The sequence below is a fragment of the Sapajus apella genome, unplaced genomic scaffold, assembly GCF_009761245.1.
Source record: "Sapajus apella isolate SASKATOON/1434 unplaced genomic scaffold, GSC_monkey_1.0 scaffold56, whole genome shotgun sequence".
Classification (NCBI taxonomy): domain Eukaryota; kingdom Metazoa; phylum Chordata; class Mammalia; order Primates; family Cebidae; genus Sapajus; species Sapajus apella.
In genome coordinates this window covers 11998951-12024727 of record NW_022436996.1, presented here as the reverse complement: position 1 = coordinate 12024727, position 25777 = coordinate 11998951, and the positions used below count along the sequence as shown (strand labels likewise).

Sequence of the window (25777 nt, the reverse complement as noted above, 5' to 3'; positions counted from 1 at the left end):
CCATCAGGAGAATTTATCACCACACAAAAATAATAATAATAAAAAAATGTGTCACTGCAATCCCTACTAGAGACTCAACTGCCATCAGAGTACACAAAGTCCCAGATTTATGCAGGGAACAGCTGGGCCACTTCCATGGTGTTAAAACTTGGGCTGGAGTAGTGGCATTTTGTCTAAGCCAACTCAGAGCCCTTTATAACACTCCTCTGAACTACAATTCTCTGTTTTAGGCTCTCTGAAACATTCTTACTTTTACCTGACTGTTACCTCGAGGAATCTCTTGAGACCCACACTCTGAATCTTTTTAACTGCAGCTTATAGTCGACAGTAGCTGGCTCTTTACTTTGGACACAGCTATTGATTTCTGCCTGGAAGTATGGACTTGATCTTTGGGCTTCCCCTTAGATCTCAAGGTCTCTCTTGTGGAGGCTATCTATTTTCTTTTCCCTTTCTTCCATATACCCATGCTCAACTCCCAAGGTCCCAGATGCAGGAGAGCTCCGGCTTTGCCCCAAACCAGCTACTCAACACACTCAAAGACAAAAATCATGGACTATAAGTTTGAGGAAGTTATGTGCTATACTTAACTTTGCAACTCTCAGAGTATCTAACATAATGCAGTTACATGTTAAGTATTATTTGATTAATCAGTTGATAAAATGTCTTGAAGATAAACCAACAGGAATCCAAACAGGACCAGAAAAATGAAACATTATGTTTCCAAAATAACTGAAGCAGCAGGCAGTCTACAGGACAGCGTGGAATATAATTGACACTAAATAGACTCCAAACAACAAAAGATTGTGTAATCCTAAACACTGAAGGCTACTGTAAGAAATAATAATATTGTATGATGCTAATATGGAGAATTACTATAGGGATTAATTAACTGATAAGAGTTAAGAGAAGAAACATTAGTTAATGGAATATATTTTAATTTTCATCTTTGTGTTCTGCTCTATTCTGTTGGTCTCAGGCTCAGCTAAATAACATACGTAAAGGATTACCAACTTCTTCCTGAAAGCTTGAATTACATTTCCCCAGGTGGATATTGGTACTTCATGAAGGATGATTGGAGTTGCTGAATATTTTACAAAGGAAATGTGTGTGGCTCAAATGATAATCTAGTTATCTTGATGAATTTCTCCTTTGTAGCTGAACGAAGTTTTGAAACATTAGACTTCAAAGAAAAGCGGGAAAGTGATTGAGCATTTATGTAAATAATCCCTAATTACAATAAAGTGGTTTTTAGAAATTTCTAAATTGAGTAAGATAAATAACAAAAGTGCTGCATTATTTTCTACTTTGCGAGTGTCATTATCTCTCTCTCCCTCCATATTCAGTGATGATTTTCCTATATCAATTCTGCTAAAAGTTAAGGAAATAAAAATATAAAATTACTTCACTAACATACCACATTCCAAAACTCATGCTTGAACATGGGCGATATCTTGAATTCAGAACACAAGTTATCCAAAAACTAATATTATGCCCAGTGGTCAGTTTTCCAGGCCAATCCATAAACATAAACTCTAGAATATAGCTTAAACCTAGTCTAAATAGGGCACATTTGTATTAAACTATGTAAAATAAGCTATTCTGTAAAGATTGTGAGAAGGTTAAAAAAGATAACTGAAAAAAAAATGCTGCTTTTTAGTGTGGTGGCTGGGAGGAAAGCAGGAAGCAGCAAACCAAACCTCAGACTAAATCAGGGCACCCACCTATTGGTTTATATATATATTTATGGCTTTTTCGTCCTACCATGGCAAAGTTGAGTAGCTTTGATAGAGAAAGTGTCAACTTCAAAGCCAAAAATATTTACTGGTTGGAACTTATCAGGAGAAAAAGAAACACACAAATGCTGGCTCTGAATTGGAAGAGGCACAGGAGCCAGCTGGAAATCTTCACAAATTCTAGTGATGACTTCCATACTGTGAGCTCCAAGGGAGCAGCGCTATAACTTGGGTATTCTATATCCAGAGATGAGATGCATGCCTGGCATGTCGTAAGTGCTTTGATACAGTTTTAGTAAATTTCAAAGGCTTCATAAAGCAATACCTCTAGTTCTTTCTCTTTCCATTTCAGTTCAAAAATCACAGATACAACTAAATATTATTTTCAAGGAGTGCAGTTTTTTGTATTATTCCACCTTTGTAGAACACACTGAGCTTCTTTCTGTGGGCTAATGTAGGTTTCCGTTCTCTAAACCTTGCAGGGGTATTTTATATGGGTACTTAGAATTAAAATAAATATTCTATCTGGAGTATGTACTCAGATATAAATGTTTAAGATAAAACTCAGTAATTATCCTACTCAATAACCTTTCCCTCAGCTATTTTTATTTACATAACGTATCAGACCAAGAGAGATGTGTTAAAATTATTTCTCTCAACTTGTTTTGCATTGCTGACAATTATTGTTTAACAGATGTGTCAGTGTGTACAGCCAGATTTTTGTTAAGGATTGTAATCACTATCAGTAAAACAAACCCTCTCAATACCATTTAATAAAATATATGCTGAATTCTACTATGCATATTATTGATATTGGATTCATGTTTGCCTGTTTCCATTTGCCTAATTTTATTCAGTGGTGTTTGCTGATGCCCCCAGTAAAGAAAAAGAAATTGTGGCTCATTTTTATCTCACCTTTAATTTCATTCCCCCAAACAGCAGCAACAAAACAAACGAAAGAAAAATGATTTTCTTTTCTTTTTCTTCTTTCATGCTGTACATATTTTTCTTTCTGTATACTTTTCCTCAAGAATTATACACTTTATGTTTGATTTGAAGTATGCATATTAAAGTATACATTTTACTTGATAAATAACTTTTTATTTTGAGACAGAGTCTCACTCTGTCATCAGGCTGGAGTGCAGTGGCACAATCTCAGCTCACTCAATTTCTGCCAGCTAGGTTCAAGCGATTCTCCTGCCTCAGCCTCCCAAGTAGCTGGGACTACAGGCGCCTGCCACCACAACTGGCTAATTTTTGTATTTTTAGTAGAGGTGGGGTTTCACCATGTTGACCGGATGAAATCTTTTGACCTCATGATCCACCTGCCTCGGCCTCCCAAAGTGCTGGGATTACAGGCATGAGCCACTGTGCCTAGCCGATAAATAACTTTTGTATAGTTAATGAAGCCTATATTCAATAGATACGAATCATAAAATATTCAGTTCAATCTGTGCTTTCTTCCAGTTTTATATCAAGACTTGCCAACTAATAATTAAAAGAAAAAGAACTTAATCTCTTTTATGGTGCTTGTAGATGCAGGCTTCCTTGGTGTGTTATCTATTTCAAATAGATTTTCTGTTGCCTTTATATGTGAATAACAATTTGGGTATGGAATCCTTAGTCACAATCTTTTTTCTGCCCAAATGCTGTAATATTCTGGCATCAAATATTACAAAAGACAAGTCTGAAAAAAGTTGATTTATTTTTGTATTGTGGATGGCACGTTCCTTCTACCTGGTAGCTTATAGCATCTCTTATTTTTGAAACCAATAATCCCTTCATAGAATGTTTTCATGTGGTTCATTTTCATTAATTTTATGATTACCTCTACTCAAGAACCTAACAAATATCAAAGCTAGGGCCTGAAATTAGCCTCTTCTATCCCGTTTCTCTCCCTTTCTCCCTCAGTTACTCCACTAGCCCTGCATCGTAAAACACTGATTGTAGTATAATTGCATTTATTCTTGTAGAACAAAGTCTTAGTCTAGTTCCAAACTTAGAAATAATTTTGTAAAAGTGTATTCATGTCACTAGTATTGTTGAGGGAAGCCCATGAATGGCCTTTACCTAAGGGAAGAGTGATTCTGAGAGCACATAATTGTCACTCAGAATATCCTCCCACCCAACTCTAATAAATGTGAGTAGAACATGAAAGAACCCTGGAGCGTTAGCACCCTTGCTTCAGACATCTTCTTCTCTAAGAGGAGATGGGTCACAGCAGAGGTGTTGTATGTGGGAGGTAGACCACACCGTTGGCAGGCCCGATGGCTGCTTTGGCAATGGCAGCAGCAAGGGAAGTTCACCCACTAGAAAGCAGAAGAGAAGATGGCAGGGGCCGCAATGTAGGAAGGATATTCTACTCCATAGCACATACCACATGGAATAATTCTGTGGAATCCACGAAACTACACATTATCACAAAATCAAATCACATAAATATTGTCTTGTGATTCTTCATGACCCTGTGACCGTCCTCTTTCCAAGTCTGATATGACCTGGCTTAAGTAAAATATATTCTTTTCTTTTTACCCTCTTTCTCACTTTTTCTCATTCATCATATACTCTGTCTCCTCTCTCCCCTTCCCTCCCTTTCTCCCTCTCCTATTCTCTTCTAAACTTATTAAGGGCCAGCTTTGTGACAAGAAATTCAACCAAGAACATGGAACTCTCTTTTATTCAGGTTTAGGCTTACTATGGCCACATTTTCTGCTTTCCTGTGACGAGTCATGGATTATCATGAAGCATGAAATCCTTCAGTCTGAAAAGTATAATGACTAATGCAAGGTGATTTTTCCACAATCCATTAATATGTTTCTATTGCTAACCTGCCTGTTCCAATGCTCTTCTGCATTTATTACTGCTACTGTGAGCAGAAGAGTTCCTCTGAGATTTGGATAGTTTTAAAACTCACAATTATCCGCCTTTCTCTATAATCTTAATATTTTAGAGTGTGTATTAGGCTATGCATAAATTAAAACATATTACAATGGAATATATAACGAAGACCTTAGTTCAGTTTGTTACAAATGACAAAGGAAAACTATCCCTGAATAAAAAATTACATATTGAAACAGAATAAGAACAAAAAATATATATTCCACAGGAATTTGATGAACATTTGAGTGACTGACATTGAATTCAGCCCATACTTCTTGGTACGAGTGAGATATGAAATAGCACAGTGAGCTTTTCCATATAGCATTTTTAGAATGTGGATTATCATACATGCCACTAACACAGAACTCAAAGTGTATTAAGGCTGCAAGGGACCTTAGCGGTCATTTAATATTTTACTTTTCAGATGGAGAAACTGACGCAAAGAAAAGGCAATTGCATCCCCCAAGCATTTAGCTAGTTAGAGGCAGTAGCTGAATTAAAGCCAAATGTAAAGTCTCTTAATACCAATTTTTCTTCACTTTATCAAATTTCTTTCTGTGTCCTGTAACACATGGCTTAGGCAGGTTAATGTGTTCTAGAAACACATTGGACTCATCTGATTCTAGGATTCTATGTCAAAGTAATATGTCATTTCAGGTGCTTCTCTTTAATATGAGACACATAAAATTATTCTCAGCATGGAAGTTGAAATGGTTAAAAAATTTTGCTATCAGCATACCCACTACCAACCAAATAATAAAGTTCATTTATTTTCCATCTTATATCACATAAATAGACCGAGCATACTAAACCAACCACTGAGTTACTGAGCTCTCATCTGGCAGAAATCAATTTGACATTTCAATTTGGTTATTTCTAAGCCATTCAAGTAATGTCATAACTGTGTTACATCAGTGGTTTTCAACTGTGGATGTACATTAAAACCATCCAGGTAAAATTAAATCAGAATCACTGGAGGGAGGGCCTGAGCTTCTGTTTGTGATAAACTAATTAGAAAATTTGGACAGTAATGATATGTCATAGTAATTATGAATTTCTTTACACAAAAACTACTTTTAACCACAATACTTGGAAATGCAGGTTGATAATAAATCTATTTGCAATCATAAAGTAAAAATCAGAGAATGAGAAATGCTTCAATTTTAGATATTTTCTAACTCTCTCAGGTAATAAAATTTGGACTTTCTTCTTTGATCCATACTCTCTCAATCTCTAAAATAGGATAACATTTGTTGTCTCATAAAAGAATTATGAAAATTATGTTAGCCACATGATAATGTGCCTTACATTGTGTACATAGTTAGTGCTCAATTATTATCCTTCATGACAATGATCATGATGATGTTGGTTAATAATACCTAATAATACTTCAGCTTCAAGAAACTAAATAGCTTTCCAGTCATACACCTTATCAAGGTTTGCATGAGGATTCTAGCTTGCAACAGAGGCATCTTAGTTTAAAATTCTTACTACCATTTGTAGTTTATTTAGTGGAAAGCTAAAAATATTAATAATTTAAGACTAATGGGGCATCTTAGAGAAATACAGAAGGTGAAACAAAGTCTATACATATGCACAAAGCGGTTTAAAATTAAACTGGTTTAAGGATTTATACATTGTCAAAGAGAAAGTTAAAGAGTAGATTTTCATTTTTCACCTTTTAGCAAGAAAGCAAATAAGAAGAGAAGAGATAGGACTGTGGAGATGACATTTTGCAGGTGTGACTGAGTGAGGGCCCTTGAAATTCAGCATAAATCATTTAAATTTCCACATTCAGATGCAATTCTTGAACACTTGTGCTCATTTAATGTAATCATTTGAAGCCTTATCACACTTCAATTGAAAGTAATTTACAGCTGTTTATATTGAGAGTTTATCATCTAGAACACCCTTTTAACAATATGAAATACTGTTCAATAGCTTTGGTGGCCATATCTAATGTTTCTTTTGCACATGATCCCATAAATTACTTTAATGGAGCAGTAATTTTCTCACATAAGTTTGTGATTTTGTGGCTAATCTTCTGAGAACATATGTTCAAAGACACTAAAGACAGCACTCTGACTTCTAATGTTGGGTATTAACGGAGATATACCTCAAAGAAGCGATTTCCTTACTGACCCTTGGTAAGAACCCAGGAAAATGATGCAAACCTTATGCATTCGTTTGTTAATTAGGAGACTGCACATTCATTTCTGCTGCCTTTTATATATGCAGGAAGGGTGCTGGCTCTGGCCATCCTGCAAACCAAGGAGATAAGCAGTGACCTGCAGTGATGCTCCTTTCCTGTTCTGGGCTTTATTCTTCTAAGCAGGAGCCAATGTAAGCACTGTCGTTGAATTATGCTTCATCAACTTGGAAAGACTGTTGAAGTGAGATAAAGGATGCACAAAGCTGTTTTATTATAGTGGATCCTTTTTATCAGTGTCTATGGTAATCGTAGCAATAGTATGGCTCCGCCACATTAATAACCCATCTCTGGTCCTTTTTCACCATAGCTCTGGCCCTTTGCAGAAAAATGTGCAACATCCCAGTGGTACGAAACCCTTCAGCAGGAGATGTCATGGCTTCAAAATAGGGTGTCCACCTTCACCTTATTTGATCCATTCATATTTTGTAAAGCAACACATAAAAAGCATTCTGAAACCTTTTATAAGTAATAATGCAAAGTAAAGCAGGATTGTTAACATTCATCTTGAAGTTCAAGAGATATACATGAACAGCAAAGTGACAAAATCCTCCTGCTCACAGCACCAGTAGTGACACTGACCACTTTCAAATACATCCTTTCTTTTGCCAAAAGAAAAAGAAAGATTCTTTCTCTCTCTTTCTAAACCGACATCTAGTCATTAGGAACATGAAAAATGTCATTTATGTTTTCCTTAAAAAGCATTTTCTAAAATTTAGTGGTCAAAGAAGTAAATGTCCAGTGTAGCAACGAATTACAGCACAGCAAAATTTGAGAGACTTTAATTATATGAATCAACACAGAAATTTAACTAACTTCATTATGTATCTATTATGCGTATATAGTATTCTTTCTGGTCCCCAACAATTTTATTTAGTACATTTAAATAAAATATGTATTTTATTTAAATATGGATATATGAGAAATATGGATTTTTCTCCTGGCTTTAGTGTTCAAAGCAGCCTGTAAATACTTGTAACACAGAATTTTTAGACTTCTCCCCCCAAAAAAAGGCATTCTAGTTTCTTCTCACAACGTACTGCTAAATCAGAAACCCTACTGTATTAGCCTGTTCTCACACAGCTAATAAAGATGTACCCGAGATTGGGTAATTTATAAAGAAAAGAGGTTTAATGGACTCACAGTGCCACATGGCTGAGGAGGCCTCACAATCATGGTGGGAGGCAAATGAGAAGCAAAGTCACATCTTAAAAGGCAGCAGGCAAGACAGCATGTGCAGGGGACTCTTCTTTATAAAGCCATCATATGTTGTGAGACTTATTCACTTTCATGAGAACAACAGGGGAAAGACTCCCCCCCTTGATTCAATTATCACACATGGATCCCTTCTATGACAGGTAGGAATTATGGGAACTACAATTCAAAGTGAGATTTGGGTGGGGACACAGCCAAACCATATTATTCTGCCCTGTCCCTTCCCAAATCTCATGTCCTCACATTTCAAAACCAAATGAAGGGCCTACAGGCCCTGTGCAAAGCCAATCCAAAATCCAAAGAGGCAATACAATCTTAAAGCTCCAAAATTATCTCCTTTGACTCCATGTCTCACATCCAAGTCACAATGATGCAAGAGATGGGTTCCCATGGTCTTGGACAGCTCCACCCCTGTGGCTTTGCAGGATACAGCCTCTCTCCGCCCCAGCTGCTTTCATGGGCTGGCATTGAGTGTCTGCAGCTTTTTCAGGCACTTGGTATAAGCTGTCAGTGGATCTTACATTCTGGGGTCTGGAGGATGGTGGCTGTCCTCTTCTCATAGTTCCAGTAGGCAGTGCCCCAGGGGACTCTGTGTGGGAATTCCAACACCACATTACTCTTCTACACTGCACTAGCAGAGGTTCTCCATGAGGGCCCCTCCCCTGCAGCAAACTTCTGCCTGGACGTGCAAAAGTTTCCATAAGGCCTCTGAAATGTAGGCTGAGGTTCCCAAAACTCATCTCTTGACTCTGTGCAACCACGGGCTCAACACCATGTCGAAGCTGCCAAGACTTGGAGTGTGTACCCTCTGAAGTCACAGTCCAAGCTGTACCTTGTCCTTTTGTAGCCATGGCTAGAGCAGCTGGGAAAAAGGCCCCAAGCCCCTAGGCTGCAGAGCCAAAGGGCCCTGGGCCCTGCCCACCAAACCATTTTTGCTTCTTAGGCCACTAAGCCTGTGATGGTAGGGGTGTCATGGAGGTCTTCAACACGCCTTAAAGATATTTTCCATATTGTCTTGGTGATTAATTTTAGGCTTTTTGCTACTTATGCAAATTTTAGCAGCCAGCTTGTATTTCTCTTCAGAAGATTGGTTTTCCTTTTCTATCACATTGTCCAGCTGTAAATTTTCTTAACTTTCATGCTCTGCTTCCTCTTAATCACTTTGCCACCTAGGAATTTACTCCAGCAGATACCCTAAATCATCTATCTCAAGTTCAAAGTTTCAAAAATCTCTAGAGCAGGGGCAAAATGCCACCAGTCTGTTTGCTAAAACATAACAAGTGTCACCTTTACGCCAGTTTCCAACTAGTTCCTCATCTCCATCTGAGACCACCTCAACCTGGACTTTATAGTTCATACCACTATCAGCATTTTGGTCAGAGCCATTCAACAAGTCTCTAAGAAGTTCCAAACTTTCACACATCTTCCTGTCTTCTTCTGTGCCCTCCAAACTGCTCCAGCCTCTGCCAGTTCCAAAATCGCTTCCACATTTTCATGTATCTTTACAGCAGCACTCCTCTCCCCTGGTACTAATTTACTGTATTAGTCTGTTCTCACACTGCTAATAAAGACATACCTGAGACTGGGTAATTTATAAAGGAAAGACATTAATGGACTCACAGTTCAGCATGGCTGGGGAAGTCTTACGATAATGGTGAAAGGCAAAGGAGAAGCAAAGTCATGTCTTACATGGTGGCAGACAAGAGAGCATGTACAAAGAAACTTCCCTTTATAAAACCATCATATCTTGTGAGATTTATTCGCTATCAAGAGAATAGCATGGGAAAGACCCCTCCCCATGAGTCAGTTACCTCCCATCAGGTTCTTGTCAGGACTCATGGGAATTATAAGAGCTACAATTTAAGATGAAAATTGGGTGGGGACACAGTCAAACCATATCACCTACTGTATCTAAACTCTAATCTTAAACAAGAGAAATTTAAAATATAGGCTAATTTTTGCTTTTTAATCTATAGACTAATTAGCTTTATTTATGTGGAAATAACAAAAATTATTTTTATGCTGCCAAAACTATTTTATTTGAAGTTCATGATATTTTTCCTTTAACGATTCTAAAAATAACCTTGCAACCACAATATACTGCCTTTTCTGAGACCATGTTTTCTATATATAAGAAGTAGCAAAATGTAGTAAGAAAAGGACTGAATTGGGTCTGAAGACCTGAATTCTAGTCCTGAATATGCTGCTGGTCACATCTCCAATCTGATGCTTCCAATTGTAAAATTATATTCCATAGACATTGAAAAAATTAAATACTTATATGTGAATGTTTGTTTCTGAACCTCACTTTGTCACTTTAAAACCAAACTATGTAATTATTTTACAATAAAGAACATAGGAGAATTAATTCTCCAGCTTTCTCATTTTATCCTTTCTTCTATAAAACAGATGCTGCAAGAATTTCCAAGTGTCTTTAGCCTTGGAAAGATAAAATTTCCTTTACTTGCTGCAGTATTTATGTTTACAATTGATTCATGAAACAAGGAGTGCATTTTTAAGAATGGCTTGATTTTCTTTGGGAAAAAAAAAGTGTTTGCATGGGAAACATTAAATCAGATGCAGTTTATGTGGCAACGAACCAAGGAACACCAGACAGTAAATAAAGCTGAGAATACTGCACATTCAAACAGAAAGAAAATGAGAAGAGGAAACTGCATAAGTATTGAACATGGAGGGCATAAACTAAACAGTGGTTGACACAGTTTAAAATTGCTTTCATTCTTTCTCAACACTTTTCACTCAGTGGCTTCTTTACAGCTTTCAATTAACCTGCTCCCTCTGCTTCCAATTGCTCTTTCTTACTGCCAATGATATTTAAAAGATATACTAAATTATGGATTCAGAAGTGTTTGGAAAAGACATTGTTAATAGTTTTGCTATTCTCAGATGGTTTTAAAATTTTGAAGGGTGCAAACTACTAAATTAGGAACAATATTGGTGTTAGGATTCTTGAAGACCATGACAGTCAAAACCAGGATTTTATTCACAATCCTGGTGGAAGGGCAAAGGAGAAGCAAAGTCATGTCTTACATGGTGGCAGGCAAGCAGATACTGAGGCACTGACTGCATTCCTGCCTATGGAAGACCATCTAGGTACATCATCCTGGAGCCTTGGCCCTTTGTCCATAACATGGCTTCAGAATGATGTCAGCATTTGAAAAGGATTTTTATTAACCACATCATTTATCATTATATTTGAACTTTTTAACATATTCCCTGGATGCATGTAAGTCAAACCCTCTTCATGACTACTTTCATAGTGATGATGTGAATCCCATGCCTATTATAAAGAGATCCATCATCCATGGCAGTCTACTGCTCCTGTACCTCTAGACTGGAATTGACTTGCCATTTGAGTTGTTTTGGTCTCTTTGTTTTTATAAAATTTGACTTCCGCTTCCCCAACCTTTAGAATGCTATAACAAGAAGTTTGCATATGAATATGGAATGCTCACACACATTATATTTGAGTGCAAGGTGAGTAATGTGGTATATTACCCAACATTGCTTAACCTTAAAAGACATTTGACAGAGAATCACCCATACTTTTCAATCAAATTTAAATGAACAGTTAGAAATAACACTTCCATGGAATTACCTTGTTTATTTTAGGAGCAAAATGAAATAAAATGAATTAGAGACTCTTACACGGATATTAGTTTGTGTTTTTCATAAGAGCAAACAGAGCCACTGGCATATGTATACCAATAACTACAATGAAAGGTAGAAAGAAATGAACACCAGCCAAGCACATAGGGGTTGTGAATGGAAGATAACTTACAGTTTAGGAGAACCCAAAATGTTTTATTGAGGGTCATCATTTAAGGTAAGCCCAAGCCTATAGGGAAAATCTATATACTGAGAAAAAGAGGGAAAGGAGAGGAAGAGACAGAGAGAGAGAGAGAGAGAGAGAATGAGAGAGAGAGAAAGAGAGAATGAGAGAAAGAGAGAGAATTGTGAGAGTTAGAGATAAGTGCAGGATAGCTGCTTCTAGAGAAACCAGAAGAGAAGACATGGCATGCATAGAAAATTATAAATAGTTCAGAAGTCTAGATAATATTGATATATTCTATGTACTATCAAATATAAGTATATATTCGCTTAGAAACATGAAAAGAAGATATACACCAAGAGTTAACAGAAGGCTTTTCTATTGTTGCACTGCTATTGGAAATTTTCCAATTTCTTTACTTTGTGCACTCTTAGTATTCTGGGAAACTTCATTTTATTTCCACTAATGATAGTTTATCTTAATGTTAATGTCAAAGCTGCAGGCTATTATCATTGAAACACTGGGTGATATTTTTGTACAAATTTTTTTTTTCCCAGCGAATTTCATTTATTTCCTCTAAAGTAACCTCACTGTTAAGACGATCTCTGTTCAGTGTAGGAAAAGTTCTCCATTGGAAAAAAAAAAAATCTACAATATTATACAGGTTGAAAAGTTTTTCCACTTTCACTTTGCCTATTGTATGATAGAATAAACTAGTATTTTTTAAAAAGTTGTAAAGTCAAGAATGATGTAAAAGCCAGAAAAGAATTAGCATACTTAAGACCATATTTTATTATTCCTCTTAGTAAATAATATCACAAAAGATAAACCAAAGGAATTATTTGTAGGAACTTACTAAACCATGTCTGTTTGCACTAGTTTAAAATTTGCTAAGTCTTCTCATCAAATAAATGTAAACATCTTACTATGAAGATTTATAGGTATTTAAACTGACCTTAGATATCAAGTACATAATTTCTGATCTTTTAGTTTTGTAATTAAGGCATGACAGTCTGACTGAAATTTAAATTCAAGAAGTTACACTGGGTACTGTATCTTTAAAAATATCTGTAGATTTTTATTCCGTGATGCTATTTTAAAATGTACTCAAAGCTTGCAGTTTTAATTACAGGATCACTAATTTGTTTCCAGATATATTAGACTTAAAAATTAAGTGTAACTTTAACAATTGAATATTTAATTCAATTTAATTCAATTAAATAATAATATTTAATTATTCAATTGTTCAAAATATGTATCTTCTTTATATTTTAAGGAAAAATTACTAAGCTAGTCTTAGCAGTATGTTGACTTCATTTCTTTTTTCTAGTATTAAATTACATATAAAGCAGTTTTTCAAGCTTTAAAAATATGTCTCAAAAGTGGGTTTCTTGAGGTTTTCAAGCGCATCAGTCCATTTTCACCCTGTTATAAAAATACTACCTAAGACTGTGTAATTTATAAATGAAAGAGGTTTAATTACTCACAGTTTGCATGACTGGGTAGGCCTCATGAAGCTTACAATCACGGTGGAAGTGAAGGGGGAGCAAGGCATATCTTACATGGCAGCAGGAGGGAGAAAAGAGGGGTATCTCCAGGAACTTATCAAACAACCAGATCTTATGAGAGCTCACTATCATGAGACCAGCATGGGAAACAACTCCCCAGTCACCTCCCACCAAGTTCCTCCCTTCACATGTGGAAATGACAATTCCGATTACAATTTGAGTTGAGATTTGAGTGGGGACACAGCCAAACCATGTCATTAAGTATCACTAATATTCCTGCTTACAATTCAGAAATATACTCCAATTTTTACAATTTGGAAATCTAAGGAAAATAATACATTCTCTGAGCACACTCTTCCCTAAAATGTCAATCATGAATTGAAGATTCAGAGAAAATGTGATGATTTCTCAAAAGTTGTGTCAAATAGATGGACGTATTACTGATATGACTGAGTAACTCAAAAGTGAATGACTTAATCATTACATTGAAAATGGAAAGCCTGAGTCCCAAAATAATAGATGTATTCTAATCTCTAAGCATCCCCTAGGATTTGTGCCACCCATTTGTTTAATCCGGTGTTGCTGGTGAAATGGCAGTCTTATTAGCTTTAAAATACTTAAATTTATGTTCCTGACTCATGTACCATGTTTTTAAATGAGTTCAACCATCTACTTTATGATATCATTTTACATCTTCTGTCTTATATTTTATGCAAAGTGTGCAAGATCTCAATTTGTCTTAATTCTAAGAGAAATTCCTACAATATTATCAAATTTGAAATCCTTTTTCTGATATTCTAGGTTTGAGTTTTTACAGTGACAAGAAGAAGAAAAATGAACCTCACATAGAACACCTTCTTTTTTGTTTTATCATTGGTGCCATATGTGAATTCCAAGGTAGTATTTTGATGAGGAACACGTTTAGTGATAATAATTTCATTGGTTTCTTGACATTGTTATTATTATATGTTGAAGTGCCAGAATCATCTATTGTTTCAAGAATTGCATTAATACATCAACATATATTACCTTTCCCTAATCTCTACCCTGTATTCATTTAGTCAATGCAACCAAATACATTATCTTCTTTGTATCTGTGTTTGTTGATATTTTCCAAGACTCCTGTATTTTCTACTGTCTCCTTCTCCAAATAATGATGATTGTAAGTCCTTATTCACATCCAGCTCATCATCAAGTATTTCTGTTAATTCTTTCTTTAAAACATGCCTAAAAATTGTTCTCTCCTACTGGTTAGGGACACAATAGCCTCTCAGATATGGAATCCAGCAAATATAGAAGGATGTCATTATGTCTCGAAATATGAATCTGAATTTTAGTGGAGAAATTGTAGATAGAATTGGTTGCTTGAAATCAATATAATGCAATGATCCAAGATGTCAGGGACTAAGAACTTGAGACAGAACAACAGGCAGAGTCATAGGAATGGGCCTGTAGCGGTGGGTAGAACTGAAGATTGCAAAGGGCAGGACAGAGGAACAAATGCGACAGGAGGAAATAAGAAGGAAAGATAGAGATCAAGGTGAAAGTACCTGCCATAACATATGGGGAATGAAACATAAGATCAGTTACCGCAGGAGTTAAATAATTATGGTTGTAATTTTATCATTGTGCATGGCTGAAAGGAAAAATATCCTGCTTTGTCCCTTCTTATTTGTGTACAAATGTTTCAGCTCTAATAATTTACTGTGGCCATAAAAATAAATGTTCTGTTTGAAAACACTTTACCCCCATCTTTTAAAGGGTGTCTACTTCACTCTGTGCTATAGGTCAATAGAGAAATTAGAGAGAGTAGAAGAAATTGAAAATGTGAAAGGTGATATAGAATCAACGTGTCCATGTAATTAGTGTACATTTTAATATGAATTACATGTAACTTTTCATTGGTTTCCTTTATTAAAGATCATGAGCTGAAATTTTATATATCTCCATTCAGAGATGTTTATTGGCAGCCCCTGATTGCCAGTTGCTCTGCTAGATGTTCAAGTTAGATTAATGCAATATAGACAATAGCCTGAGCCTCATCTTCCACAAGTTTACTGTTTGTTGGATTTTCCAACATATATAAATGTGAAAAATGATAACACAAAAGAAGAGGATCAATATATCCTGAAATAAGAAAAAAATCCAAATGAAACAGAAAATGCTCACACTAGGGTGGAATTTTCACACTAGTGTGAAAATTTCACCCTAGTGTGAGAGAGAGAGAGAGAGTAGAAAAAATATTTACTAAGGAAGAACTGAAAATTGACATATGACTGCAATTAATTTGTGTTTGGAATTGTATATAATTTTGTTTTAGTTAATATTTTGTAAAGTATATTTAAATATACTCCTGAATTTAACTGGTCACAAATTACCTTAACAGCTTCATAATATGCCAAGTTAGAGAAACACACAATAAAATAACATATTTTGACCATCAGTCTTCCTTAGTGGTAAGGTTAGTGATGCAGCAACAAAACAAAACAGAAAAACAAATAGACGCACACAAAAAAGGTCCACCTGTGGCTTCCAGATTTTCCACATAGTAGGGGCTTAGTGGTGACAATCTTGATGGTGGTAAGTGACATTCTCATTTGCATATTGTCTTCATTTAAACTGCATTCTTATCTGTCCTTGTCTGGAGAGGCTACTAATGGAGATTATTAGGAGCTCACATCACATCAAGCCATCATTTTGAGTTGCCACAGTTGAGTTGCCATAGGCAAACTGGTATATTTTCATGATGCATAGTTACGTAAAAATATTCCCATAACAGTGTAGAAGAGTTTTTTTTCTGGTCACTATTCATAACCTATATTATCCGATTTCAGCCAAGGTATTGTTTTTAAATGATGGATAAATTTTATTGAAAATTCAATCTCTTCTCAAGGAAAAACCTAGATCAGTCTCTTGAGTGAAGTTCTCAGATTTAGTTGTAGAAAATATCATATTTATCTAAGTCTAATTTGAATGTTAAAAAGCTTAATGCTTGTATATAAAGAGCCATTAAGAAAAACTCACCTTGACTCAGCCATTCTACTTCCAGCAATCCAAAATATATAGAAACTTATGTCCCCCCAAATTTATTGTTGTATATTTATGAAAATTAATTAAAGTAGTCAAAATATTTAATAATGGTGAACAACTGCACAGATTATAAAATGTCTGCTAGATGAAATGCTACTAGATGTGCTGTTATGTAGCTATTAAAATTGCACTTATAAAATATTTATAATGATATATAAATGAAATCTGCTGCAATGCTTAATACTATTATCATATAAAACTGCATAAAAATAAGGAGCTCAACTATGACTACAGGAAGTGTACATTATAGGGCTAGAAATAATTACATCAAGTTAATTATAATGACATCAAAGCAGTTGTCTTTGGTAGTGGGAATTTGAATCCATTATCTTTCCCAATTTTTTTTGTACTTTATACAACAAGCATATTGTGATGTGTCAAATGCATAAACCTCTCGACTATTTTGAAAATTCTCTTCTCTGATATACCTTGGAGCTATAAGACTTTGATTAGTTTCTGCAAATTTTTTTGTTCTATTTTGCTTTGTTTTCATCTCTGTAAAGAACAAACTTTCTTATATGCCTTCACACCTCAACAATCAGTGCAGAAGTTTTCTGTGTCCAAGTGAGCTTGGCTTTCCCTGAACACATCAAGCAAGCAATCAATTCTGCAGCAGACACAGGTTGAGTGTCCTCTAATTCAGTTCAATTCTAACACTATTCATCTGGAGACAGCATCAGATCCCAGGGTAAGGGCTCAGTCCCCAAGAACGCCCCCTCCCACCACTTCAGAAGCCATCTGCAAGCTGTGGGTTGGTCTACCTGTGTTTTTGATTGAGGAGCTACAAATCATTCCTACAAATCCCTCTTTCAGGTTCAGTTAACTTACTAGAGCTGCTCAGTGAACTCAGGGAAACATTTATGCTTAGTGGTTTATCACAAAGGAAGTTACAAAGGATGCTGATGAACACCAGATGAAGAGATGGGCAGGTAAGCATATGAGGGTGGCATTGTACAGCATCCATGACCTCTCCAGAACCCTCCAGGAGCTCCCATGTTTTCGACTCTCCAGAAGCTCTTTGAACACTTCCCTTTGGGTTTTTATAGAGGCTTCATTACAAAGGCATGATTGATTAAATCATTGGACATTGCTGATCACCTTAGCCTTCATCCTCTTTCCCTTCCAAAAGGGGTGGGTTGGGGCAGAAAGTCCCAACCCTCTAATCCCATGTTGGTTTTTCTGGTGAATAGCCCCATCTTGAAGGTACCTAGAGGCTGCCAGCCCTCTGTCAACTAGTCAACTCATTAGCATAGAAAATTTATTACCTTGAAGATTCCAATGATTTTAGGAATTATGTACCAAAAACTGGGAATGAGGAACAAATATACAAATTTTACAGTATCACACACTAAATTCTGAAATTGAAAATAACCATCCCTGCTTATGAAAGCATAATTTTGAGTTTTGGGGGGAATCCTTTAAATTAAAACTTATATACTGTACTTTTACTTCATATATGACTTTTCAATTATTTAATAAATTATTGATGGCATCATAGCATTAATTGACTTACTACCAACTCAAGGATTTTCTTTAAGCTAAATAAAATATATCTACAGGGAAAATTCTTGTAAAACTTTGTTTTACACACTATTTTATTTACATCTCAGAGGGGATCTAAATTATCTATTCTAAGATTAGTCGTTCCAACAACATCTTAAGAAAAGAAATGACAGACTCTAAATTGAAAATTAAATATCAATCCATTAATGAGTTAATAGAACTTTTAATACTGTCTCTATGTGATAAAATGTCTGTGCTTCTACTGACTTCTAGCACTGAAACTCATTCTTAAAACCTATAATCAGAGGAAAGAGTATAATGGCAATTATAATAGGTATACCTTATTTTAGCTACTCTCTGATATGCACTGATATGGATGCTTTGCACATGTCACAATTATGAGTAAATAAACATTATATCTCTTCCAAAGTAGATATTTATGTGCTTAGTTTACAAAGAGAAACAATAGTAGAGAGGTGATAACAATTGCCCAAATTCCTAAAACCAGAAAACTGAGATTATCTTTACATAGAGTCTCTCTCACATTCGTCCTTTGGTGCTGGTGGTTTAATATGGTCATGGATCATATAGTAAAAACTTTTCAAATATTTCAACCATAGACTTAAATTATCTTAGATGCTTCAACTACATTTATAATTTATATTAAAAATATCAGCTCATTAATGTGTCATCTCCCAGTGTCTTTACAACTGATTATTGTCTATAACTTGCTGCCCCACCATTCAGTAAAATATCTTTAATATTTTGTTATTCTGATTTTTACCATGTAATGGGATGGCAATGTGAAGAGTGCCATATTTTCAAATCGAAACCAGACATGGAAACATTATATAAAATGCATAAAATCTAAAATAAAATGAGCTGTACAGGAGATAAAGGAATGTACTGAGGCATTGATAGTAATTTGCCTTCACAGTGTCCTCCATGACTGAAGACTTAAGAAATATGATTGAAGATATATGTCAATAAGATGTAGGCAAGTAAGCAAGTGTTTTAATTATCTTGATGTGATTTTCTGTCTAACTATGAAGACATCTAGAATCATATTCTCTATTCCAGGAATATATTTAGTATTGTTCACTGACAGCCTAAGTTTCTCCCTACCATAACATTTATTATTGTTTAATTAAATAGAGACAAGTCAAGTGGTTCAGAAAGAAACCAAGTAAATGAATCTCCATCAGTCTTTACATAATTAATAGTATTCTCTGTAGACTGCACAATTTATTAAATTCCTGAGCAGAACCACTTCAGATAAATATATTTGTGTATTCTGAGTCAAAGACTACTCTAGACACTGTAGAAAGTTGGAAACTAAATTAAGTCAGTGAATTTTTTTTAAATGTGTAAATATGACAAAACTTAGGAGAGCAAAAACTATTAATAGTACTCCATTTCTTCCTTTGGCATTTTCAGAACCCTTAATGTAATACTATAGCAATTTTGAAAGGAGAATCACTTAGAAAAAAATAATATGAAAAATCAAGGTATTGGAAATAAAGTATATATTAAACAGTACAGATTTCTAGGGAAAACAAATAAATCCCTACACTCAGACCATATACTTTTCTCCCTATAGAGTAAATTGCAAGTGAAATTTTACATTCGAATGATTCTGGCCATAGGATATATATTGTATCAAGAGACTTTATATTTTATATTTAAGATGAGTGAAAATATGTTTCAGGAATATGTTTTTTGTTCCTTAGGATTAAGCTTTGTATAGAGAGTGTTACACAGAAGTTTTATTCTCGCTGTCTCTGAGAGAGCACAGCTGTAATGATTCTCTATGAGGCCACCAACACAGCAGAATTAACCAGGAAAAAGCAGGCTCCTATGCAGAGCCCTTCAAATAATAAAGAAGGCAAGACCCCTAAGCATTTTATTTGTGTTTAGTTTAGGCAAAATTCAGTCTTATCATATTTGACACATTATTAACAACACTGTTTTTCAAGGACATATCACAGATTAAAGTCATTGACCCAGATAACAAAAATTATAACGTAAGTTTGTGTTGTGAATGTCAATTATAGCTGTTAAAACTGATATATGCTGTTAAAAAAAAGAGCATGTTGAACCATTCCAGCAAAATTTTTAGTGGGAAAATTCATTAAATAATTCAGAAGAAATTGCAATAATTAATCATTGGCCTTGAATAAATTGCCAGAGTGAAACAACATACTATCTTGTGTTTAATGAAACCTATACATGAAATTATTTTCAATTTCTGAAACGTATCATTTCAAATGTAATGAGAATTCTTTCACTCATGATTCATAGATAATATCAAAGCTGTCTTGGATGCTGTTAGGACAGAGTATTTCTGGGATACTATTAATCAAACTGAAGAAAGTAAAAATAGGCTTATAAAGTAGTCTAGACCCAAAAGGGAGGATAGACATTAATTTGTCTGATATATTGGATACATTAATATACAATGCATCTGTAGTACTTGACCTTAAGTGTCAGGAATATAATGCACCATATCTTTTTTATAAGCAGTACTTCAAAGAGGTGTTTCTGGTCAATATTATTTTGTACTGCAAGGTTAAAATGATGAAATGCATAAAACATGAAATACATGACTTGTTAAAATACAATTTACCAGTCCATATGCAGGGGTTTTTTTAATGCCACACCTCAACAACAAAACTTTCAGATAAAAATTAATCATCAACATAATGTTGTATGGTAATGGCATGAATTTTGTTTCCATTTAAATGTTTACGTTTATCTCAAATCGCTAAGTTAATAGTAGCTTTAAGTCTGCAACCAAGAATTTAGATTTTTTGTTTCTTTTATGCAATTTTTGTAGCAATTTTTATTCATGGAGTATGTATATCCTCAACTAACACCAAGTATTTGTTAGTAATGATCTCAAGGTAAGAGCTCTGAAAAAACGACATTGGCCTTAAATATTCACTAAAACCTAGCTGTATGATTGTTGCTTGACCAAGTGCCTTTGACAAAATCTATCTCAAAAAAATCAGACCTTACCACCTCTTTCCAATGGAGGCTTTTAAGGCATTAACACTCTTCATTCTAATTTATTGTGACCCCGTATATCTAGATGTGTAATTGAACGTTTAAAGTTTTTAGACCAATCCACAACTAGTAGCATAGTAGAATGTATCATGTAGCACAGTGAAAAAGAATGGAAATTGAAATGAGAAAGGCTTTCATTTAAATCCTATCTAAATCCCTTACTCTCTTGGATACTTGGTTTTCTTAAATGGAGATTAAAATGCTTTCCACTCAAGATATATTGAGTTTAAAGTAAGCATCATACAAATAATATCTTGGCCTATGGTTGGCTTCCATAAATTTTAGCTAGCTTCTTTCAAATAGCATTATACGAGTCACATACTACATTCCTACTAGATTTCTTTTTTTTTTTTTTTTGAGACGGAGTTTCGCTCTTGTTACCCAGGCTGGAGTGCAACGGCGCGATCTCGGCTCACCGCAACCTCCGCCTCCCGTGTTCAGGCAATTCTCCTGCCTCAGCCTCCTGAGTCGCTGGGATTACAGGCACGCGCCACCATGCCCAGCTAATTTTTTGTATTTTTAGTAGAGACGGGGTTTCACCATGTTGACCAGGATGGCTCAAGCCTGTAATCCCAGCACTTTGGGAGGCCGAGGCGGGTGGATCACGAGGTCAAGAGATTCCTACTAGATTTCTATCAATTTCAGTTGAATCCTTTCAGCCTCCTTCTTTTCATTTATCAATCATACCAATGTGTCAGACAAGAGAACTTTTTTTATGTTACAAAATGCTTTCTTCAAACACAGAGCAGGGCCGTGTTTTTTTTTTTGTTGTTGTTGTTGTTTGTTTGTTTTTTTAACTCATTCATGTCACAAGCATTTTTTGGGGCATAGTTATTAGCAAAAACATCCTAAGTAGAGAAAGAGTGGTAGATGGATAAATCAACCTGCTGTTGGTTTCTCCCTTTGTTCAAAATAAAATATGTAAAGATATTTTATTAATAGCAATTAGAATGAAGGTCTGCATTATATAGTTTAAATTACTTAAAAATCTCTGATGGAAGTTAAGACATGAGAACAAGTAACAGGAGCTTGGGAGTTAGAAAAATATTTTTTAAACTTTAGGCAGAAATAAAGCCCAAAATTTTAGTATATTTTCAGACAAATTATTTTATATCCTAAAGAAACCATTGGGAAATGAAACAGAAACAAAAAGCTGTTTTAATGTAGAAATAGTTACCACAATTCAGTAAATGCATAAGTAGGACTTTATATTTTTAGTTCCTAAAGTATGTTCTTATTCATACTATATCTCACTTTAGCAGACTTACTTTGGAGGAGAGGGTGCTGATGTTTGGATATATATTTAAAAAGGTAGCTGATAACAAAGCAGCACTTTTAAGTTATGAATAAAAACTGCTAGGCATTAAAAGTTATTTTCTCATCATCTATTTCCCAAGCTTTAAATCTTTGACTTAATACTCAATAGGTAAGTTTTTATCCTGTCAAAAAAAAATTATCAAGTGTAACAGAATTTCTATATTTCACTCTCTTCTGTCCAGAGAAATTTCTTTTAAACTACTAATTATTTATAGTTGAAGTAAGACTGATTAGTATTGCTTGTTCCTATGACTAATTAATGAGGAAATGGCATGTCCTTACCCTTTGATTTCTTGCTGATTAATAAATCAATAAAGCATTACTGAAAGGAAAAAAAAAAGCACAGAAACACACTCATGTAATGAGGTAATGGTTGCCCTCTTTCACTTTCTGAAAACTCATAGTCTCAAAAAAAAAAAAAAGTCCACATCATAAATGAAATTAGCTGGGCCTATTGCCAGACTTTTGAAGGAGGACTAGAATTGATGGCTCATGAAGATTAAATTATTTATTCACTCCTGGAACATGAAACTCCAGGACAGAGTTGGGACACAGCCATTATGGTCACAGCTTGTCATTGCCCTTGCTGCCGTGGGTTTCATTTCTTAATATACAGGAATTTCAAACTCCAGGTTTGTTATTATACAGTTCTTCAGATGGGCCTCAATCTAGTGCACATGTTCATAACACATCTAAGATAAAAAAATCACTGCTAAGATTTTTGGTTTCTAGTTTCTAAAGACATCACAGAATTAAAAAAAAAAAAAAATAGCCTATATAATGGAGGCAGGCACTAGCCACCTTTGAGCCTTTTATGTTTTTTGCATGTAACAGCTCCAAAGTGAGGAATTAGGGGTTCATTGTGAACCCCTAAAATTTGAGCTCCTTCGATACCCCTTTCTGCAGGAGATGCTATCACCATTTAAATATCTGGAAATGAGCCATATGAAGTGCAGAGCTAGTCTTAAAATCCAAGTAGAAAAGACTTCAGCCTTCCCCTATTCCTCACAGTCAGAATGGGTTTGAGAGACAGGTAGACCACGTCACTTACAACCCTACGCATAGGCTGCCCCTCTAGCCACAGGATTCTCTGGGTATTTTATGGGGACTATCAGCAAAACTTCCTTCACCTTGGATCTCTTCTTAACTTCAGCTTCCTGAATCATCCTGTTCTTATTCAATACCAACTACCACTTTGAACTCAACTAGTACATTGCCTAAAGCCTAAAAGCCTAAAGTGTCAGAAACAGTTGAGGCCTTGACCAGCTTTGTGATTTTAAGGCTGCACTTTTATAGATGCCATTGAAATAGTCTTTAGATTTCATGTAATTTTGACTTCACCAGACTAATATTTTCACTTTAAAGAAGAATGCTTATAGATGATCTTGCTTTATTGTTGCAGACAGAATAAATCAGAAATCCTTTTACAAAAGTCAGATGTAAAAGTATAGTATCTAGGATATTTTGCTAGTGCCTAAAATAAAGGAAATGTTTGAAGTAAAGGGAAATTTACCCAAAATATAATTATGAAATCAATTGATTAATTCAAACTGATTTTAGTAAAACTTCCATTTATAGAATAGGTTTCTTTTAATGAATTAAATCATTAATGAAGGCATATTGTAAACATAAATATATGTATAGAATAATCCAGAAAATACAGAATTTGAATGCAATGTGTGAGTTTTTGAGGTGAAGAATAAAACATCTTTGACAACAGGTTGAGCATTTCAACAAGAAAACTTACTGTACATGGCCTGGTCAATGATTGCTCCTCAAGATGCCTGAAGGTTCTGTTCTCAAATATATCATTCCCACCTCCTGCCCTCTCCCCCAGATTAAATCTGTTAGTGTTATGAAATATCCATACTTTTCATCTTTTTAATAGACGTTTTGAATAAGTCTGGACAAAAGGCACTGCTAGATTATAATGAATATATGCACCCTGAAGTTACAATATCTGAATTCAAAAGCTGCCCTGAAATTTGCTCACTGTGCAGCTTTGGATTGATTCCCTGAACTCTTTAAACCTCAGTGCTACCATATGTGAAGTGAAGATGATTGTCTTCCTTATAAGACTGTGTGGGACATCAGTGTACCCAAAAACACTTAATACATAGGATGATTTGGAAGGGAAGGTATACTAAAATGGTGTATTTGGTGTATTTTAATATTTCTCTGAGATATTTTCTCCAAGAGTGAACCCTTAAAATCGAGGATATTTTCTCTTGTTTTCCATTTACGTTTCAGGAAGAGAATAACCTCATAGACTGTCCCCCATACCGACCGGCTAAAGTAGCTGCAGAACAATGAAAGGCAATAAACGTGAACGTGGTTAGCAAGGAAGCGTTCCTGAGAAGGTATCCATGAATGGCCCATGACACTTATGTAAGGTGAAGAGGCCAAGTATCCCTGTATGTCCTTGGAATGCAGTGGGAGACAGGAGGGATGTGCTCATAAGTTGAGTGCAAATCTCACAAGGGAACCTGCAGAAAGGGTTTCCAAGAAAGTGGGAGATTAACTCTGAAAGTCATTCAGTCTCAAACTAAATGAAGCCATGACTAGACCAACAGGGGTGTGTGATTAGCTGAAACTCTGGGTGACGTCAAGGTTTCAAAAGGAAATACCCTCACTTATAAGCTAATGCTTCTTGGAAGCACTGTTGATGGCTAGAAAATAAACCAGAGTTTCTACTGTCATATTCCCACAGCAAACACTGGCAGATAAACCAAGGAGCAGCCTGGATCCACCATACCTCCATTGACAGCTGGCAGCGCCCATCAGTGGATGAGATCAGCCTGAGGTCACAGGCCTCTCTCTCTGATCTTCCCTGTGACTAGATCACAGATGTCCTTTGAACTTCTTATTAAAGAGAGAGAAGGGGTAAATCTAAGAATATTAAATGAAAAGAGACTTCACCCAGTGCACATTACCTGATTAGATTTAAGCTTCTCCACTTGCTTTCTATAGGAGTGGAGGAGGAGATTGCAAGTGAGATTAAATCATTTAAGGAAAATCTGAGTACACTGTTTTGTGTTTTGTTTGTTTGTTTGTTTTCGTCTTTGAGATGGAGTCTTGCTCTGTCACCCAGGCTGGAGTGCTATGGCGCAATCTTGGCTCACTGCAACCTCTGCCTCCCGGGTTCAAATGATTCTCCTGCCTCAGCCTCCTTAGTAGCTGGGACTACAGGCATGTACCACCATGCCAGGCTAATTTTTGTATTTTTAATAGAGACAAGATTTCACCATGTTGACCAGGCTGCTTTCGAACTCCTGGCCTCAAGTGATCTGCCTGTCTCGGCCTCCCAAAGTGCTGGGTTTACATATGGGTGCCACCATGCCCGGACTTAGTATATTGTTAATATAGTTTTCCACCACTAGTTACCAGGATATACAGATATAATAACTCAAATAATCCTATAAGTATCTTATCAGAAAAATATAGCTGTTATACCCACTAACCA

At 35.4% G+C, this 25777-nt stretch overlaps 1 protein-coding gene and 1 long non-coding RNA gene across 2 annotated transcripts in view; both read left to right on the top strand.

The window, feature by feature from the left end:
- CNTNAP2 (contactin associated protein 2) overlaps positions 1–25777 on the top strand; it is a 2272324-nt gene that overhangs the window by 58841 nt on the left and 2187706 nt on the right. The window lies entirely within an intron of this gene.
- On the top strand, positions 15290–20930 carry LOC116528052. Its single transcript, XR_004258828.1, has 2 exons — positions 15290–17357; positions 18869–20930. It is a non-coding gene; the product is annotated as an uncharacterized LOC116528052 (long non-coding RNA).